Source organism: Ictidomys tridecemlineatus, chromosome 9, assembly GCF_052094955.1.
Source record: "Ictidomys tridecemlineatus isolate mIctTri1 chromosome 9, mIctTri1.hap1, whole genome shotgun sequence".
NCBI classification, from domain to species: Eukaryota; Metazoa; Chordata; class Mammalia; order Rodentia; family Sciuridae; genus Ictidomys; species Ictidomys tridecemlineatus.
In genome coordinates this window covers 8,967,700-8,984,916 of record NC_135485.1, presented here as the reverse complement: position 1 = coordinate 8,984,916, position 17,217 = coordinate 8,967,700, and the positions used below count along the sequence as shown (strand labels likewise).

At 43.6% G+C, this 17,217-nt stretch overlaps 1 long non-coding RNA gene across 1 annotated transcript in view; it reads right to left on the bottom strand.

The window, feature by feature from the left end:
• Positions 1-6,135: 6,135 nt before the first annotated feature.
• Positions 6,136-17,217, bottom strand: part of LOC120892411 (uncharacterized) — a 58,693-nt gene continuing 47,611 nt past the window's right edge. Inside the window, exon 2 of the long non-coding RNA XR_005737091.2 lies at positions 6,136-8,849. This is a non-coding gene — a long non-coding RNA (uncharacterized LOC120892411). The remainder of the gene's footprint in view (positions 8,850-17,217) is intronic.

Below are 17,217 nucleotides of genomic sequence, written 5' to 3'. Positions count from 1 at the left end.
ATATTGATTTTATAATCATAATCACAATCCTGTAAGATTTTAAGAGAGAGAACATGTTATTATATCTATGAAGAAATAAAATGGAAACGTCATTTTTCCAAGCTCACACAGCTAATATGTGCCAGAGGTGGGTGTTAAATCCAAGGCTTTATCGGAAGCCAATGTTCTTTCCTCAACATTATAGTTTCTGCATTGCACCAGAACCCATCAGGGCCCCAGCTGGCTTAGAAGCACAGCGCCAGAGTGCAGGGAGCAGAGCCTGCAATGAGCAGTGGCCCAGGGCTCCACCTTTGAAGCTGTCCTGCCCCAGCAGCCCTGTGATGGGAGGGGCAGCTCTGAGGACTGCCGAATGGCCTTCAGGTCCAACTGTTTCATTGTCTGGGAGAATTCTGAGCTTCTCCGAGTTTCAGGGGAGATGATGAATCCCTACAAATTTCATCAAGCCGATGTTCAGCCACACTCTTCATGTTCTCCCCACAAATACATTTTCTCACTCTTCTCCATATGTATAGACTGAGAATTTTCTGAGCCTTTCATTTTCTGCTTCTCTTTGAATTAAAATTTCCATCTTTAAATCGTTTCTCTCCTCTCCTATTTTACTATGAGAGGCAAAGGGAATGGGGAGATTCCTCTAAAATTTTGCTTAGCTAAATCACCTCAGCTGAATATCCAGTTTCACTCTTCACAAGTTCTACTTCCAAAACCATAAGGATGTACACACAGTTCAGGCAGGCCCTTGCCAGTTCACACCAAGCCTTGCCTCTCCTCCACGTGCAGAGACACGAGTCTCATTCCACTGAGTTCTAGGCAGAATGGCCCTGACCTCCCATTCTCTTGCCAACCGTCTGAAAACATGCCCTCTAAGAAGGCAGGCTTTCTCTGCGGCTCTTCTCCGTTCCTCCTGAGCCCTCTCCAGAATCGTCCTCAGTCTATTCACGAACCTCAGGCTTTTCCCAGTCTGCACTTAGAACTCTTCCGCCCCCACCATTACCCAGTTCCAAAGTGGCTTTCACACTTCAGTGGCATTCACATTGGGTGACTAAAAAGAAAGAAACAAACAATCAAAAAGAAAGAAAGAAATGTATTTCTCACAGTTTGGAGTCTGGAGAGTCCACAATCGAGGCCCTGGAAGATTTGGTGTCTGGTGAAGGCCTGGCTCCAGGTTCACAGGCAGCACCCGCTGGTGTCACATGGCTGAAGGGCAAGGGAGCTCTCCAGCATCTTTCTCAGAAGGGCACCAGTTTCATTCATGAGGCCTTCACCTTTATGGCTCCTAGAGGTCTCACCTCTAAATAGCATAATACTGGGAATTAGAATTCCGCATACTGATTTGCAAGTGACACACTAATATGCCAGCCTCACACACAGCATTGGGAATGTTTCATGATAGGTTTTGTGTGTTACGTATTCTGGTAAGTTTCATAGTATTAATGAGCCATTATAATGATTTTTTTAAAAAAAATTTTTATTGATTTTTTTAAAAAATAAATGAGCAGAACGCATTACAATTCTTATTATATGCACACAGCACAATTTTTCATATCTCTTGTTGTATATAAAGTATGTTGACACTAATTTATGTCTTCATACATGTACTTTGGATAATGATATCCATCACATTCCATCATCCTTGCTAATCCCTGCCCCCTCCCTTTCCCTCCCACCCCTCTGCCCTATCTAGAGTTCCTCTGTTCCTCCCATGCTCCCCCTCCCTGCCCCACTATGAGTCAGCCTCCTGATGTCAGAGAAAACATTCAGCATTTAATTTGGGGGGATTAGCTAACTTCACTTAGCATTATATTCTCTAACTCCATCCATTTACCTGCAAATGACATGATTTTATTCTCTTTTATTGCTGAGTAAAATTCCATTGTGTATAAATGCCACATTTTTTTTATCCATTCATCAACTGAAGGCCATCTAGGTTGGCTCCACAGTTTAGCTATGGTGAATTGTGCTGCTATAAACATTAATGTGACTATTTTTAAGTCTTTTGAATATAAACCAAGGAGAGGGATAGCTGGGTCAAATAGTGGTTCTATTCCCAGATTTCCAAGGAATCTCCATACTGCTTTCCATATTGACTATACCAATTTGCATTCCCACCAGCAATGTATGAGTGTGCCTTTTACCCCACATCCTCACCAACACTTATTGTTGTTTGCCATTCTGACTGAAGTGAGATGATATTTAGAGTAGTTTTGATTTGCATTTCTCTATTTACTAGAGATTATGAACATTTTTTCATATATTTGTTGATTGGTTGTATATCCTCTTCTGAGAAGTGTCTGTTTAAGTCCTTGGCCCATTTGTTGATTTGGTTATTTGGTTTTTGTTTGTTTGTTTGTTTTGGTGCTTAGCTTTTTGAGTTCTTTATATACCCTAGAGATTAGTGATCTATCTGATGTGTGAAAGGTAAAAATTTGCTCCCAGGATGTAGGCTCTTTGTTCACCTCACAGATTGTTTCTTTTTCTGAGAAGAAACTTTTTAATTTGATTCCATCCCATTTATTGATTCTTGGTTTAATTCTTGTGCTATAGGAGTCTTATTAAGGAAGTTGGGGCCTAATCCCACATGATGAAGATTAGGGCCTACTTTTTCTTCTATTAGACTCAGAGTCTCTGGTTTAATTCCTAGGTCCTTGATCCACTTTGAGTTGAGTTTTGTGCATGGTGAGAGATAGGGGTTTAATTTCATTTTGTTGCATATGGATTTCCAGTTTTCCCAGCACCATTTGTTGAAGATGCTATCTTTTCTCCAATACATGTTCTTGGTACCTTTGTCTTATATAAGATAGTTGTAATTTTGTGGGTTAGTCTCTGTGCCCTCTATTCTGTACCATTGATCTACGAGTCTGTTTTGGTGTCAATACCATGCTGTTTTTGTTACTGTTGCTCTGTAGTATAGTTTAAGGTTGGTATAATGATGCCACCATCTTCACACTTCCTGCTTAGAATTGCTTTAGCTATTCTGGGTCTCTTATTTTTCCAGATGAATTTCATAATTGCTTTTTCTATTTCTATGAGGAATGCTATTGGGATTTTGATCAGAATTGCATTAAATGTGTATAGTGCTTTTGGGTAGTATGGTCATTTTGATAATATTAATTGTGCCTATCCAAGAGCAAGGTAGATCTTTCTGTCTTCTAAGGTCTTCCTTTAGGGTTCTTTAGTTTTCACTGTATAGATCTTTCACCTCTTTCATTAATTCCCAAGTATCTCATTTTTTTTGAGGTTATTGTAAATGGGGTTGTTTTCCTCATTTCCTTCTCAGAGGATTTGTCACTGATATACACAAATGCCTTTGATTTATGGGTGATATTATGTATCTACATCAAATTTTATAATTTCATATCTCTTTCACATTCTTTACCTTATTTTATTTTTCCCAACCATCTTGCAGGATGTACCAGGTGATTAAACCCTTATGTTCATAAGGCTATAAATTCCCCAAGAAGAGAGAGAGTGAAATTTATTGTTGTTTTATATAGTCCTTATAACATCTAGTAGAGGGATTTTTACTCTCAGCTTCGCACCTTTAGCTGATTTCTTCATTCATGAATATATAAATTTATATATGTAAATATAAATCATTTATATATGAATATATACAAATTGATCAAACTTTGGGTCCATATTTCAAAATAAAAATTTACCAGAAGGAACTGGACTTAAATGGTTTAATAAACCAGATAAAGGTGAGGAACTGAGAGTAATCAATGCTTCATGCAAGATGTTACAAAAATTTTATAAAATAGCAAGAAATGTTATTGCCTTCCCCCAGAAAGATTCAACCCATCTTGGAAATAAGGTATGTGATTATGGTTTCAAACAGTGTTCAGTGATAAAAAGCTGTGGGAGCCTCTTCTCCGTTCAATATCAGGAGGTGAATCAGTCTTTAATTAGGAAGCCAGCAGAACTGTGACAACCACACCACACGGGGGAGGAGCTGTGCACACTGTAGATGTTCTTCAGATTTTTGGCTTTAGGAATAATTAACTTTTTGGCTGGAGTATAAATACAGAGATAATTAGGTGACCTTGAAACTTTCCTTCATTATTAGTCAATATTTTCTAAAATAATCCACCTACCCAGAGTTTCATGGTCTTTGTCAGTAGAACAGGGACTAGATTTTCTATAAGAAGAATTCCAACTCCTCACTAAGATCTTGTCATTCTTTCTGGATGCAGAACTCATCTGGATTTCTCAGCCTCTCCTGTAATTCAGTAAGGCCATGTGACTAGGTTTGAGACAATGGATTATGAGAGGAAGTTATGTGCACCACATCAGGTTTTGGCCCACAAGGCTGTCCAGACTGTGCCATGTTTACTTCCTCAGCTAAAATAACAGGAATTGAGTTAGCCTTGGAACCAGTACATTGAATATGGCAGAGCCAGTAAGTTCCTGAGTCCCTAAAAGACCACACAAGGGAGAAATATACTCCCTACTTCCAAACGGCAACCACCTCTGCTGACCTGGAACATCCTGGCTAGATTCTCAGGTGAGAAGGAAAGTAACTTTGTATTTGAACTACTACATTTTTAGCTTCTTTTGTGCAGCTGTTGAACCCACATAAACTAATATAAATGATAAGGTGCTCTTTAATTGTGAAGGATAATTTTTCTCCAGTATAATTATTCTAAGCTCAGTTCTCTGGCAGTTTAATTTTTATGGTATATGTCAACTTAAGTCAACCTGTTTATTTTAATAACATGTTGTTCACAGGAATGAAAATCTCTGTTCTACCACTTGGCAATTTCTCTTAAAATATAGCTTTTATCACTTCAATTCAAAAGCAAGGAAAGTCAGTGGCTCCTAACTCCAACTCTACACACTTTGGCAAGATCTGATGTGAGAAATAAAGTAGTCACACCCTGTGCAAAGAGGTAGTTTATGGAATAGTTTGACTACTATTTAAAGCCAAATAAACTGAGATCCAGAGAGGGTGATTTAGGTTTATCAAGGAAACACACCCCAATTAGCCTGGCTACTTTTAAAAGAACATTGGTGGGGAAAGACACCATATTGAAATTTGTTAAATGTGCTCTTTTGGAATACAATAGATACATATGGGCTTCTGGCCTCTCCTGCTCTGATGCATCCCAAATATCACTTTCACATTACTCTTCATGAAACACCACCGATTCTGGCTTTTCCCAGTATCAAGAAGTTACATCACCTCTCTGCTCTTCTTGAACCTGTCCTTTAAGAATCCCCTCCATGACCTGTCCCTACTTGCCCTCTACCTTATTTCTCACCATTCTCCCTCCGTCTCTTCTTCTCCACATTCACCAAACTTGTGATGTTCTTAACACTCCTGCCTGAAGTTCACTCATCTCTGCTTCTGCACCCCTCTAAGTCCTGCTCAGGTGGATTCTACCTATGCTAATATTGGAAGATGATGCTAAAAATTGCAGCCACATCAATGCTTTTTCATTTCTGAAGTCAATGGCCTTGCACCTCAGTACTACCCATGGCTGCTTCATTATTCTCTACTTTGTTTTAAGCATTTCTCTTTCGTTGTCTATTGTGGATTTAAATTCCACAAGGAGAAAAATTTTCACATTAAGAGACACCACAGTTGACACCAAGATATCAAGGGAGTGTGGTTCTAGTTCTGGACCTTCTACTGACTCAACTTGAGAAAGTTACTTGAGATCCCTGGTCCTCATTTCCGCATTATTAGAAATAAGTTTGAATAAACTATCCAAGCCTATCATTGGAATAAATATACTTTATATTCATGTGGTCACTGATTCCATTTGTCAGCCTCTGATAAATGTCACACGTGACTCTAGCTACTGAGAATTCACTGGCCATTTATTTTATTTGCTTTTCATAATCTAGATGAAAAAGTTTGCTTTGGAAAGTGGTAAGCTCCCTGCAATTGATACCATTCAATCAGAAGCTAATGAGGAGTTTGCTCAGAAGTAGTGGAAGTTGCAGCAAGGACCAGTAGCCTGCAGAGGCTTGAACAGATTGTGCTGTTGAGGAGTTAGGGTGCTGCTCATAATTCCTTTGGAGTTCTGACAAATAAGGTACAGTCACAGGGACCATTTGTAAAACAGGAGGCAAACTATCAACTGGTGTGTGCTAGTCAGCTCTGGCTACTATAACAAAATGCCCTAGGCTGGGTGCCCAAACAACAGGTGTTTATTTCTCATAGTTACAGAGGATGAAAGTCAAAGATGGAGATACTGACATACTCAATTCCTGAGAAGAGCCCTCCTCCTGAATTGAAGACACCCACTGTCTCCTTGTATCCTCCCATGGGGCGGGGGGAGAGAAAGCATGGCTCTTTCTTCCTCTTCATCTTCGAACTCAAATCCCATCATGGAGGTCCACTCTCATGGCCTCATCTAAACCTAATCACCCAATGGCTCCACCTCCAATGCCGTCACACTGTGGTTCAGGCTTCAACACGTGAATTTTGGGAGACACAAACATTCAGTCCATGGCATGTTTTGATCAACTAATATAAATTAATCGCATTTGTACATGACTATATATAATCATATACATAACAATTAAACACAAATTCATAATAGTCATGCAGGCATAAGATATTCCACAACCCAGTTCTGATAAAATGTGGACTGGAGAATGTGACTAGTAGGTCAAAGCCCCCTCTCACCTAGCAAACACACCTTGAGGGACATTGACGGGGTGGGTGCAGAGGGAAAATGAGCCTGGAGAACAACCTGAGTGACCTTTCCCAAATCAGATGCATAAAGAGGACCAAGGTCCACCTCTGCTATTAGGAGAGGAGACAGGTCTCTACCTGCTTTAACTTTCCATGGAGTGAACCCATTTCACAGTCTAAGCATGAGCCAAGGAAGACACCTCCAATAAAGGGAAGGGAACACCACAAATGATCCTTGCATTCTCCCCTATCAATGTAGGAGGTAAGGAAATGATTCACTTCCAGTCGTTCCCAGCATCCTTCAAAAATAGAATATCAAGTTTAATCTTCTACAGCATCTAGCACAATAGAGGGCTAACGATCAGACCATCTTTGTGCCACAATGCCAGGCCCATAATAAAATAGGCCTCCATTGCCATCCATGGTCCATGTACCTGTCCTAAAAGAGCTGCAGAAACTTCTGTGAATTAGGTCCCCATCTGTCATGGTAAGCATCTAGCGCATGGCCTTGCACTGCTGGGTTCTCCGTTCCTAACTTCAGGCCCAATGCATTTCAAGGTCTCCCTCCATCTCTGCAACCCCAACCCATCCTGGAAAATGCTCCAGTCTAGTCCCAGCTTCTCATCCAGGACTCTTGCCCAACTCCCTTCCCTGTGCCTTTGAGGACACCCCTTGAAGCAAACCCAGACATGGGAGAGGAGTCCAGTAAACGGCTGCTCATTTTAACATCATTCACCATCTTGAATAGTTCAGAGCTGAGTAATAAGCTAGTCTTTACCTCCCTTTTCTTTAAATTCCTAATAGTAACAGTAACATAAAAATCAACTGCTCACTATAATTGAAGTGTCTGCAAATGAACTCACATGCACTATGTTCTTTGACCCTCAGTGCAACCTCTATGCTACACACTTCTATCGTCAGCCCTCTTTTATAGTCAGAAACCAAGGTTCAGAAAGTCTGGGACTTTGGCCAAGGACCCACAGCACATAAGAGGTAACAGAGCACAAGTTACCCTGTGTCTTTACAACTTTAGACCCTAACCCTGCACTCTTCGTGAAAACACTGAGCCTTGCCCTCAAGCCTTCCCCTTTTCTTGGGTGATGATGTGGTCTACATCATACCTGGAGGATTATGAAACCCTCCCTTTTCATGTTCTGCTACTGTTCTCCCAGACACTTCTATCTGTCTTCCTTCACTGGGTCAGAGTGCCCAAGAAGTAGAAAGGCAGTTTCCAGCTCCAGCAGTGGGGACCATGCACAAGTTATATAGCATTGATGATTTGTACCTTCTCGTCTGCAAAATGAGAATAACCTCCCAGCTTTGTCTTCTCTAGCCAATTACCTAAAGTCATGTGAAGGTTCAGCAAGATGATGCATGTGAGAGCATCATGAGAACACAGAACAGCCAACACAAAATAAGATGCACTAGGACACTTGTCCTGCGTCTGCTGAGCATCAACACAACCCAGAGGGCTTGGCCTGTGAAAACCCAGACTGCTGGAGCCCATCCTCAGATTCTCTGCTTGGCTGTCTGGGATGGGTCTGGGAATTGACAGTTCTAACAGTTCCCAGCTGCTGCTGCTGCTGCTGCTGGTTACCAGGCACATTTGAGAGCTACCTCCCTATGTCAATCTCCTCCCTGATCAGAGTACTATCAAAGTCATCTCCTTCTGTGTGAAGGAGGGTGATGGTGTGCATTGAATTTTGATCCCTAACAACCACCCTAGGAACACCTCAAACACACAATAGGAAACTGTCCTTCTCAGGGAAGTTATTTATACCCTGCTAGGCTCCTGATGGGTTGACTGGAGGTGTCAAGCTGGGGAGCCCTGGTGAGAGCTGAGCACCAGGGTGGATGAGATGCACAGGGAAAGTTACAACAGCCCCCAAACAGAATGGGAGCATGAGTCACAGCGGGAGATCTGAGAAGCAATATTATGACAGAGAGGACTGCAAGGCCAGGGACAGCTAGCTCAGCGACAAACTCTCTCATCCTCAGGAACAAAAGCACATCATGTGCTTCGAGCAAACCTCCAGGGAATGTTCTAGCCCAGATCTGCTGACAGGCTGGCGGGAGTTTTTCTCTTCTGCAGTGAGGGAGCCATTCTCCCGGATGCCTTTCAGAGGGTGGCTGTGGCCGACAACATGGTCATTTCCCCTGGAAATGTCCTCTCCTTCTCTCGTTCTCATTCACCATCCTGTGCTCCCTAAAGGAGAAAGAGAGAAAGAAAATGAAGAGCGATCCTCCACGTGTTCCTCCGGCCATGGCATGACCATGGGTCTGGAACACCAGGTCGGGGTCCAGGGGCAGCCTCTCTCTTGCCCGACTCAACTGCCCACAGGGGGCTGCTGCGGTTCCAGGTGACGAGGGCACTTGGTAGCCCGGTGCCCCAGCTGTGGGCACCGAGGTGCCACTATTATGTGGATTAAGCACTGTCTCCTCTGTGTTATGGGAAGACTGGGACTGGGACTAAGACGCCTGTCGGTCACTCGACGGCCATGGCTGTCCCCAGAATCTCCATGGGGAATGGGGCAAGGGCAGAGCCAGCCACCCTTGCTGCTCTTCCTTGATATTCTGCCTCCAAAGCCCTCTGGGGTATTCTACCGCCCTCTTGCCTGGTCACAGAACAGTCTGGACTCTTCAGATATGCAAGTGAATCATTTTCCATCCATCAGAGATGAGACTTAAATAAATAAAAAGGTACTTCGTGGGGCGGCTGGGCCTAATGATAAGCAATTATAGGAAGCCAAATGAAGGCAGTGCTTTGTGCGGGGCCTGTGAAATTGGTTAAGCAAAAAGAATAATGGCCCGTTTCGGTGATTCATCCCTTTGCTCATTTCAGAGGGAGCATTATCTCAGTTAAGTGATGCAATTAATATGAAAATGAGGGAATCATTGTTTAAGGAGATGAGGGGAGAGTGGGGAGGGGGCCTGGATGCCACAGTGGGGAAGAATAAGGGCCAGCAAGATGGAGATTTGCATAGGTCAGTAGCAACGTGACGCCTTCAGCGTGCATTCAAAGCTGAGCTTGCATTGTGATACGTCGCCATTAAATTCTCATTACGGTGACCTGTGTCCAGCACAATTCAATTTTTCAGAATCTTAATGATAAAAAGTTAATTACTTTAAGGTGAAAACCTTTTGTACTGGGCCCTAAAATAAAACACAGAAAGGGCACTGTGAGTCCCTTCAGGACACTGCAGGTAGAGCCAGGGAGGCTTAATTTACTGTTTTATTAACCATTACATGATTTGCAGGTTGATTTTTTTTTTGTAAGCTTTGCAGATCTTTTGTAACAGAGTCAAGAGTGATAAATAGGGTACTTGTCTTCTCTTCACTTTTTTTTCCCTTCCTAGGTTCTCTGTTGGTATTTTTCCACTCAGTATCATCCAGAAAATCTTCCAAGGACTGGTTGACATCCTTGGACATAGAGTGGGAAGAGAAGAGGGAACTTGAGTGCAGCATGTGACAAGGAGAGCTGGGAACCCGGAGCTGTCTGGCGTGACTCTGACGACAGGGATGCATCATCTCCTGGTGTCCGGGTGCCCAAGACATTTCCTTCCCACAGGACTCCAAGCAGAGGGGAAAGGGACAGAGCCTGGTTTCACATCTAGCTTCTGCTGTCTTTCTGCTCTGTGTCCCTGAGCCAATGACCTGACTTTCCAGAGTTTCAGCATCCTCCTCGTGGTGTGAGAAGGATGATGTCACCTTCTTTATAGGAACCGTGGAGAGGATTTGACATCAAGCACATCCAGGGGTTCATACCAGGTTGTGGGTGGGGGGGGGGGGAGAAGAGAATCATTATGGTCCTCATCGTTACCAGGACGTCAGAACTTACATCTCACCTGTGAGAGGGATGCAGTTGGCATCGGTTCCCCTCCCACACTGAGCTTCCATTTCTTCTTTTTTAAGTCCATAAGGTCAATCGTGATTTTTAGGTCCTGACAATCTAGACCCTGCTGACTCCATTCAACACCAGAAATCCTCAAAGTAGGGGAAGCTGATAGGTTTCTCAAACTAGCATAAAAACAGTGAGGATCAAGGAGCAAGAGAAGTGACTAGGCCCACTGGAGGTGGGATGGACAGGTAGAGAAACATCAACCCAGAGGAGATGTCCAGGCCAAATCACTGCCAGCCAATGGACACGAAGACAGCACGGGAACGGCACCTAGGATGCTTCGGTCAGCTGAAGGGACATATGTAGGACTTCCTTCCTTTGAGACTCTAAACAGTCAACTAAATAGTATCCCCACTTCTAGTCTTCTGCAAGAGGACAGTTCCCCTTTAGAGCAATAGAAATGATCGTACTAATATGGAAGGCAATAAAAGGAGCTGTGATTCTTGGTGTTCATTTTGTGTTCTTTATGGTGCAGAGAATCCTTCACAATCATCCACACTAAGTCCACAAAACAAAGAGAGATAAAAAAAAATATATTCATCTATACATATAAATATTTAAATATATAAATATATGTAAATATAATACATACATTTATTCAAGGGAAGTATGTATATAGGCACGTATGCACGTATGTATGTATGTACATATATATGTTTCTTTAGTAGCAGGAAAACCTAATTTACAATTCTGGCATCTTGATGAATACACAAACTCCCACAGATACTGACCCAGACGCACCACTATATCCACCTCGGAGGCAGAACATTTAGTGAGATGACACAACGTGCCACAGGTCCTACTCTAAACACCTCCAGCAGAAGTTTCCCACAGTGGGCTCCACTGTGGAGACCAGGAAAAATTCCAAGACCTGAGAGCACCATATCAAAGAGAGAGGGCAGGCATATGCAACCGGAGCAGCATAAAAGATTCCTTATGCAGGGGGAAGAAGGTGTGTTCATAAAATGAGCAGCTGGGGGGGTACAGTTTGAAGATCTAAAAGAAATTAAAAAAAAACTGACAGTGAAATACCAACTATAAAAAAAAGAATAGAGTATCAGAGAATAAAGTTGAAACAGGAGGAAGACTGAAATCAGAGCCTCCACCTGCACCTGCACTTGTCTGGAAGCCACTGGTATGCTTCCTGCTGGGACCCAAAACATGCCTGAATCCATTTGTGAGCCTCAGGAACTTGTGACCAAGAGGCATATCCCAAAATAGTAACCCTGGACTTATGAAGGAATTTATCTCATCTTCAACGAATTTGACTCATTTTTTTGGATCAAGACATTGGATCTTAAAGATACTCAGCATTCTGTGCTGGGGGGTCCTCAGCATGGCTTAGTATGCAGATCCCCTGGGCAGTCTGCAGGGTCCATGTGCCTGGATGAGATGCCTGGAGCTGAAGCTGGCCATCAGTGTTTTCAGCAAGTGGTCCACAAAATTCTTATGACAGCCAGGAAGACGCCTGCAGGACACAAGCAAATTGGGGAGCACTCTTCTTTGGAGCCCAAAATGATCTATTTCTCTAAAAGCCCAACACTATATATGTGCCCTTGTCTGTTAACCTTCCTGAAACACTTTTTACAAACAAATTTATTCATTAAATAGGGGTTTACTGAGTATGCACAATGATGATAAGTGAAGAATGAGGTAGAATCCCTGATCTCTCTCAAAGAACAGAAAATGTGGTGTGGTTCAGGCCTAGGGGCTAGGAATACAACAGATCTAGGAGGATGTACAGCCTCGTACAGAGAAGGAGGCTGTGGAGTTGGACCTCCATCTTCTATGATTGAGAACGACTTCATGAAAGACATGGAGTGGGACCTGGGCCTTAAAGATGAGCCAGATTTAAAGTATAGGTGGAAGAGGGAGAAATGCTCCTTGCTGAAGAAATGCCACAAGGAAGTTCAGGAAGCAATGAGAAGGCACGTGTGTGGGGACCAGGGCCACTGGCCTGTGGAAGGCACACCGTCTGCGACAGATTGTGGCAGGCCTTGGGCCTCTCACAGGATGTCAAGCTATTGCTGGCAGGCTCTGTGGTGACAGGAAAGGTGTTTAAGGATGAGAGTGGTCCTGATTCAAACCCTGCATGGGAATTGAAGTTTTCTAAAGTATAAACCAAAAAATCCAAGAGGCAGAGGACCAGAAGAGGAGGCATCATGGGGTTGACTATTCATGGTCCCAGTGAGAACATGCAGCCTGAACAGGGACAGGTGCTCCAGGAGTGGGCGGGAGGGGCTAGGCCAACTGCCATCTCATGTAGGCCACTTAGGAGAGGCGCGCCCTTGGGCAAAAGCAGTTCATCTCCCTGGGCCTCAGTGTCCCCCTCTGCAAATGAGATGAATTTACCTGCCAATTCTCCTTCTCAGGATTATTATGGCATGTGCCATCACAGAAATCCTGCAAAGGGCTTCATAAGTACACAGAATTATTGACATTAGAGATGATTCAAGGTGTCCGTCCAAGGAAGGGAAGGCCACAAGAGACGATGGGGAGACCAGCAACTCTGCAGGACTGAAGGCCGCTCCCGCCCTTTGCTCACGCGCCCCTCACCTGTGGGTTGATGGAAGCTCTTATCAAGTCTCTCCACACACAATTCAGACAACCCTAAATCAACCGCCGTTTCTTTGTCTTAGTCATTTTGGGCTTTAAGCTCATCTTTTACAACACTAATGCATCTTAGCTCACAGATTCTCCCACTAGGCACACATCCCAGCAGCTGGGTTTATTTAGAAAGTAACAGAAAAAATCCACCTCTTACCTGAAGCTTAATATCTGTAGGCAAATGAGTGAATGGTACAGATTTTCTTATTAAGCAAATGAACCGTCTTCCCTGACAGGAGAAAAAGAAGCCGGTACAAAATGTAGATCCTTGGGGACAAGACTTGGGCTGTTGTGCTGAATGTGTATTTCATTCTTCCCTGTCAGGCAAAGGTGTCTGCAGGAGGGGACTATTCAGCATTTCAGTGATATATCTGCCTTCAGCAGGAGACCTTGAGGGGCTTTCAGCAGGAATTTTCACCGAGTTCTCCACTTGCCCTCCATTCGTCTTTTCTCCCTCATCTGTCCCCAGAGCTCCCGCTAAGCCCCTCTCCCAAAGCCCAATCATTTGCACATGAATACCATACAGAAACCTCAGGCTCCAAACACCCCCACGCTGAAGTTTTTTGGCTCCAACCTCGGCTCTTCCCCTGTTTGCTTTCTGAAAAGCCCATCAACAACCCACTCCCCCAGCTCACAGTCCTCATCTAAGCCTCACTCTTAACCCCAAAGTCCCTCTGGTACTGCAGTGGTCCTGAGGCTGATCTCCCAGGCCACATAAATGACAGGAGAAGGGCTCAGCCAGGACAAAAGGGTCCCAACCTGCAACCCATCGCTCTTTCCTGCCACCCCACGGAATCCCTTGACTAACCTCAGGGTACAGACATGTCAAGAAGGAGGAAAGAGGCCTCTGACCGGCTCTGAATCAGGATGTGGTACTAAAATCAGGAATGCAGAGTAGCTCAGCAATGGCCTACTGATTGATGGAGAGACCAGAAAACCGGGATATTAATTAGGACCCTTATATTCCTTAATAATGAGATTCAATTGACTTATAACCAGTTATAAGCTCACTGTCTTTTGTTCTGCATTGCTAATTGTACTTATTCATTTTTACAGTGGCTAAATTATAAGATATGCTATGGTTGTGAAAGAAAAGGAAGGATTTATGCATCTTCTATGTGAAGCTGTGCGATGCAAATGAAATTTAAAGTGTTAAAAGCGTTCCGTGAGAAAGCCAATGTTATTCTCCCTCACTCATAGGTACTTGGTTCCCTGGATAAAAATCCTTGATGAAGGAGAAAGTCAGGACAGACATTTCATGCCACAGCGATCTATTGCACACAGGTGTCAATGTGCCACTCAGGTGTTCTAAAGTAGTTTGTGATTTGACAATTGATCCAGAAATTGTTTATCAACCACCTGCCGAGGATCCCAAACAGTCTTATCTACCCAAATCCTAATACAAGAGACCAGTCTCCAAAGAGCAGAGTCACAACCACTGTTTGTGTCATTGTGATCATCATTATCGATTTTATCCAACATGCTGCATGACCTGGAGAAAGCTCACACCTCCATTTCTGGTTTGTGACATGGGAGAGAGAGGAGAGTCGCTCCTGCTTCCATAACAGAGGGCCTCAGTCCCAGAGAGCGCTCAGTTTGTAGCAGCCACTGGTGGCACTAAGCAGAGTAATATGTCAAGCCAGAGATTTCCTGTCATATCTCCCTGACAGAGGGGTCTCCACTACAGTCCCATTTCTGTCTTCCAGGGGAGCCGTCTCCACTTGGCTCAGGCAAGGAGAATGAATCAACTCAGCATTTTACTCCTCGGGATGCTCCCCAGTATTCGCCAGGAGGTTGCCTTTTTACAGCCCCAGATATGCTACCTCTCCAAGAATCACAGGGCTAGCACTTATGCATGTAGTAACGTTGGGCAAAGGTTACTGTCACAGACATTCTAAGAATCCCCCTTGTGAAGTACCCTACCCTTTTGTTTTGTAAGAAGATAAACGTCTACTTAGGAAAATCACAAGTTCAAGGCCAGTCTGGGCAACTTAGCAAGACCCTGTCATAAAATAAAATAAAATACTATAGTGACACAGCCACATCAATGTTTATAGCAGCTCAATTCACAATAGCCCAACTATGGATCCCACCTAGATGCCCTTCAACAGATGAATGGATAAAGAAAATGTGGTATATTTACACAATGGAATATCACTCAGCTTTAAAAAGGAATGAAATTGTGGCATTTACAAGTAAATAGATGGAGCTGGAGAATATTATACTAAGTGAATTAAGCCAATACAAAAAAAAATGAAAGGCCAAATGTATTATCTGATATGTGAATGCTAGTTTCATAATAAGGGGTGGGAGGCTAGGGAAAAATAGAGATACTTTGGATTAGGTAGATGGGAGTGAAGGGACAGGAGTGGGTATGGGGGGTAGGAAGGATAATTGAATGAATCAGACATTATTACTCTATGTACATATATAATTGCACGACAAGTGTAATTCTACGCCATGTACAAACGAAAGATTGAGAAGTTATACTCCATTGTGTTTGTGATATCAAAATGCTTTCTACTTTCATGTATAAATAATCAGAATAATTTTTTTAAAAGGACTGGGGAGGTAGCTCCCTGGTAAGGTGCTTGCTTATCATGTAAAAACCGTGGGGTGCAGCTCCAGGGCCAGAAATGGAGGAGAAGGAGGAGAAGGAAGAGGGTGAGAAAGGAGGAAAGAGGAGGAGGAAAGGGAGGAGGAGAAAATGCAGGTCAGGTAATTTAGCTGAAGGGTAAGGCCTCAAGGAACATGCACAACATGCTTTCTGTGCAACTTCCTGGAGAGGATTGGAAAGGAGGGGCCATGAGGGAAGGAGGGAGGAAGAGAGAGAGGAAGAGAGTCTGATTTTCCTGGCTGAGTGGACTTGGCTTGTTGAACGCCCACTTGTTCTTGGCTCTGTAAATCTAGGGACACCAGCTGGAGAGGAGGAACGCGGTCTGCTTAACAAAGAGACGCAGGACTTGGGAAAGAGGGACAGAGGCTCCCTTCTGCATGGAGACCCGAGGAAGCCAGTCACAGGGAGTGGCACTTGGTGGATGTGACTTTTTCTAGTGTTTAGATACAAACTGATAGAGCCATTGCTTCTGCCTGCCCTGGCTTTCTGCAGGGTGGAAATCAGACTAGGGCTGAGGTGACCCCTGCAAAACACATAATGAGGTTACATTAGAACGAACCCAGTGGGGTCTTTCCACAGTTGAAGGACGGAGCGAGTGACATGCCCACACTGAAGCCCCACCATTCCGTGCACGGGTTTGTCACATTTTCACGTCTCTGCAGTCAGGATTCTTCTTACACCTGGCGGTGTGTTCACCTGAGTTGGAACCGCGCTCCTTTTTTCCCTTTCTGTTTCTCAGAGGTAAGCAGAGACAGGTGTGTCTTACAATCAGTGTCATCTCAGATTCTATGAAAATGGCAGTCGATTTGATAAGTGCCGGTGGCCTCACTCTCCACACCATATTCCACCCACACTGGCATCAGCAGGTTCAAGGGCTGGATTCCAGGCCTGCAGAGACACACCTCTCCATCTTCTCTAACTGCCACCTCTCAGAGCCTGGAGAATTCCCCTCAGTCTCCAGCATGTGACAGCACCGTCAGGTTTAATTCTGCCTAACACTTTTGCCCCCAGCTGCTCAGCCGGCTAATGATGTGCTTTGACTCACTTGCTGGGTCATGAATATTTTGACTTTTTTTCCGCTCTCTTATCATCACAAGGAAGGTAATTTCAAACACCCGCACCTCCATAAACAAATAAGTCCCATTGTATTATTTTGTGTCTCTGCAAGATTTGTGGTGCATTCTTCCTATTTGCTCCCCAAGCCTGAGAAAAAAGGGAACTTACATGCTTTCTTTATTTCACATTTTTCTTCTAAAGGAGAGCCTTGATCTTTCTAATTCCATTTTAGCTTAGTTGAAGTCTTTGGGGACAAAAAAAAAAATCCAATACAGAGTTTTTAGTAGGTTAATAAGCATGGCACAATGAGACCTTTTCCTCAATGATGCTACAAATCATTAATAGAACCTACAAAACACACACACACACACACACACACACACATACACACAATGC